This window comes from Marmota marmota, unplaced genomic scaffold (genome assembly GCF_001458135.2).
Source record: "Marmota marmota marmota unplaced genomic scaffold, marMar, whole genome shotgun sequence".
Lineage (NCBI taxonomy): Eukaryota > Metazoa > Chordata > Mammalia > Rodentia > Sciuridae > Marmota > Marmota marmota.
The window spans coordinates 65,479,350-65,483,967 of NW_025999900.1; the positions used below are offsets into that span (position 1 = coordinate 65,479,350).

General features: G+C 36.5%; 1 long non-coding RNA gene across 1 annotated transcript; it reads left to right on the forward strand.

The window, feature by feature from the left end:
• Positions 1-2,102: 2,102 nt before the first annotated feature.
• Positions 2,103-3,780, forward strand: LOC125615184. The gene is made up of 2 exons (XR_007345733.1): positions 2,103-2,179; positions 3,715-3,780. It is a non-coding gene; the product is annotated as an uncharacterized LOC125615184 (long non-coding RNA).
• Positions 3,781-4,618: the final 838 nt, after the last annotated feature.

Sequence of the window (4,618 nt, forward strand, 5' to 3'; positions counted from 1 at the left end):
TTTTTACTCAATTAGAGGCTTCACTTACAGCAATGCATTTGTGCATTGCTCCTCAAAAGATACAAAAGAAGTATTTTCAATATTTGTGAAATATTTGTGTTAGATAATTCAAGGACGTACAATCCATCCTCAAAATCTACAGATAAAAGTTTAGGAATTACATACCCTTAATGACTTTCAAAAATTATTAGGAGATATTAATTGGCTGAGGCCATCCTTAAAACTAACTACTTCTGATTTAAGTCCTTTATTTCAGAAATTGAAAGGAGACCCTTCTCCAACCTCCCCATGTAAGCTGACAATAGATGCTAGAACAGCTTTAAAAAAAAGGTTGAAAGTGCAATTAAAAATGCACAACTTACCAGGATTAATCCTAAAGAACTAGTATATTTATTAATATTTCCAACTGTGCATACCCCTATTGGAACCATATGGCAAAGATTGGGAATTATTGAGTGGACTCATTTAGCCCAGTCTCCCCAAAATACATTAATTCTTTTTCATGACTCTATTGCTCAATTAATAATTAAAGGTAGAATGAGAGTTTTACAATTAATTGGATCTGAACCTGATATCATAATTATTCCATTTTCTGTTCAACAAAATAATTGGCTTTTTCAAGCTTCTAGTTTTTGGCAAAGAGCTTTTGCTGATTTTCCTGCTCAGATAGAAAGTCATTACCCTCGTGATAAAATTATTCAATTTGAAGCAATAACACCATTATTTTCCTAAGGATTGTATGTGCCCAGCCCATATATGGAGCCCTATCAGTGTTCACTGATGGTTCAAGCTCAGGTAAAGCAGGTTTTTATAGCCATATTCACACAGAGGTAATACAAACCTCGTATACTTCTGCCCAAAGAGCAGAGCTACAAGCTCTCATTTGTGCCTTAAATTACCTTACAAATGAGCCTATTAATATATATTCTGACAGCTTATATGCAGTCAGAGTTACCAAAATTATTGAAACTTCAGTTATTGGATATACCTCATCACAAGAGCTATTTAAATTATTTCATAATCTACAAAAAGCGGTGCCAATGTGAAAATACCCTGTGTCATAGCACACATACAAGCTCACACTAATCTTCTAGGACCTTTAACGTCAGGTAATGACAAGATTGATAAATTAGTAGCTGTTTGTCAACAGATGTCTCCATATGATTGTGCACAAGCTTCACATTCCTTGCATCATCAGAATGCTTCTACCTTACGTAAAAAAATTAATATTACCAGAGAACAAGCAGGTCAAATTGTAAATCACTGCACTAGGTGTGTTATTCACACTCCATCTCTGCCATCAGGGGTAAATCCCCATGGATTAAAACCAAATCAAATATGGCAAATGGATGTAACTCATATTCCTCAATTTGGTAAGCAATGTTATGTACATGTGATAGTTGATACACATTCCAGATTGATTTTTTTGCCACAGAATGTACAAAAGAAAATACTCAACATGTAATTTCTCATTGTCTAGCAGCCTTTTCTGTTAGGATGCCCTTTACAGATTAAAACAGATAATATACCAGGTTATGTAAGCTCTTCTTTTAGACAATTTTGCCAAGAGTTTCAAATTGACCACAAAACAGGAATTTCTTATAACCCCCAAGGTCAAGCCATTGTGGAATGAGCTCATTTATCTATTAAGCTGCAATTACAAAAATTAAAAGGGGGGGTAGGTTTATGACTCCCCAAAATAGCCTCAACTATGCCTTGTTTGTTTTAAATTTTTTAAATTGTGACACAGAAGGTCACACTGCAGCTGAGAGACATATGTCTTCCACAACAACAAGCCCTTTAGGCAGAGTTTTGTGAAAGACTTACAGACTGGTCAATGGAAAGGCCCAGATTCAGTGATTATGTGAGGCAGAGGTCATGCTTGTATTTTTGCAGAAGGTGCTTTCCATCCTATTTGGGTGCCTGAACTACAATCAGACATGGAAGAGATAGAACCGAGATTCAAGTGACTGAAAATTGACCCGGAGAAGACTTCACTCAAAAGAAAGAGATATCAAAGAAGAATGAAGAGGATCCAACTGACCCAGCTGGAAAGCTGATCTCATGGGAAGACATGAAGAAGCTGACAACACATGCTTCATGAATAATTCTACTCCTAGGAAGGAATAAGACCCCATTGATGATGGTAGCTACAGTGATTGCCCTGCTGGGCTGTCAGGTAAAAGGGAGTTGAGCAGACACTTACTGGATGTATTTCCCAGATCCACTCCTGGTACATCAGCTGTGTGGACTGGAGAATCTATTCCAGTGTTTACTAATGACTCAATCATGATGGGAGGATTTAAAGATACTCATATTACTCCCAATCATGTGACTAAATTTAATTATTCTGGCTACAGTGCCCAATTACCTTTGTGTTGGTCCACAATAAACATGCTGGCTGTCTGACAGTATCATTTGAGGAAAAGACAGCAACTGGGAGACCTAGACTGATTAATAATACTATTTATGGAGACTTAAAACCTTATACTAGATCAGTGATCAAAATGGGACTTTCCCATAACAAACCAGTCATTTCTGCAAAACCTCCACGAATATCTCATTGTCCAAATAGTTCTACAATTGAGATTGTCACCTTTCCTATATGGATAGATTGTTAAATAATTTTCCAGTACAACATAAGGTGTCTAAATATACTGGGTATATTTTAGACTAGTCTCCAAATATTGATAAAAGACAATTATGAAAAAGTTCTGCTATGACACCTGCAGGATTTGTTAGCAATATTTTGACTTACAGTGAGAGTGGTATTCAAAAATTTGTTTGGTGCTTAATTGATGCCTCAGAATTCTTACATTGTACAGACAAGCCTTTACCAAAATTTTTTGGGAAGAGTTGTAAGGAAGGATCTTCCTATGGCTTATGAGCCTGTGTATAATCTCCTTACATTTTAATAATTTGAAATGTAAAAGTTAAATGGATAGATGACAGATACGTTGTAACATGTAATAAATGTAACTTAACCAATTGTATTACTAGGTATAATAGAGGAAAAGGAGTGCTGGTACTTCATCATCCCTCTTTTGTTTTATTGCCTGCTAATATTTCAGAGCCATGGTATGCTGATGCTGGTTTTCACGTCTTACAGCAAATTCATACCCAGCTAGCAAGATCTAGATGTGCCATTGGAATTATAATTGTGGGAGTTTGGGCCTTGTTTTCTCTCATTGCATCCACTGTCACAGCCTAGATAACTTTATCTCAAAATATTCAACATGCAAATTTTCTTAATAATTTAGCCCAAAATACCTCCAAGGCTCTGCACAATCAAGTAAATATTGATGAAAGGATTGAGACTAACTTAAACACCTTAGAGGTGACTGTTATAAATATAGGTAATGAACTTTTGGCTTTAAAGTTTAAAGAAAGGTTTAAATTTCATGCAAGTTATAAATATGTGTGTGTTACAGCTGCCAAGTACAATGCTTCTCTCTGGGATTTGGAGAAGGTTAAGAGCCATTTGTTGGGTATTTAGCAAAATAATAATAATAGCTTGGATCTTTTGGAACTCCATCATCATATCCAAGATATTCAAAATAATAGAGCTGATTTTTCGGATCCTTCTTCTTTGGCTAATCAAATTTTGAAGGAATTAAATTAATTTAACTCTGGGAATATTCTTAAACACTCAGCCTGGTACACTATTGGATTGTTCTCTTTGCTGTTAAGACTTTTTTTGTGTTGTAATTATAGGATGGTGAGTCTTCAGAGTGAGAGTGCAGAGACTCGAGAGAGTAAATCATCGCCTGCTTTTTAAAATAAAAAAGGGTAGTGATTTGAGTTACCTCCCTGGCTGGGTGAGAGGCCCTTAGACACAGCTGTGTCAGAGATTTCCCCACCCTTCTCCAGGTTGGAGGGCTTGTCTGTGCAGAGGCGTGTCTGGCCACTTCCCTGAAGACCCAATCATCACCCCTGTCTTTGGGATGCTGCCCCCCTTAACCTTCATTGGATGGGATTTTCCCTGGAATTTTTTGTTTCCCAATAAAAGTCCTCTCTCTGGCATGTTCTCTCTCACACACGCACTAGCCTCTTCAGTAAACCTCGCTACTGTATTAGGTGGCTGGAGGCAGGAGTTAGGAGAAGCCGTCCAGGAGCTGGTTTTAATGTTAATTAGAGTCCTGTCTCTTTCATTTTAAACTCCCTAGCATTTACTCATGAATTGAATCTTCTTTAATGAAACCAGCGCTGGTCACGTGGCACAAAATCTGTATAGTATTTTTGGTAGTATGGTTATTTTGATAATATTGATTCTGCCTATCCATGAACAAGGAAGACCTTTCCATCTTCTAAGGTCTTCTTTAATTTTTTATTTGTTTTAATTAGTTATACATGACAGTAAAATGCATTTATGCACTTTTATATATTACTCATAAATAGGACATAATTTCTCATTTTTCTAAGTGTACAAGCTGCAGAATCATATTGGTCATGTAGTTACATATATACATACAGTAATAATGTCTGTTTCATTCTACTATCTTTCCTATTCCCACATCCCCTCCCTCCCCTCCAATCACTTCCCTCTACCTAACTTAAGGTAACACTCTTGTTCCCTAGTTCCCCTTGCCTTATTGTGAATTAGCGTATGCATATTATA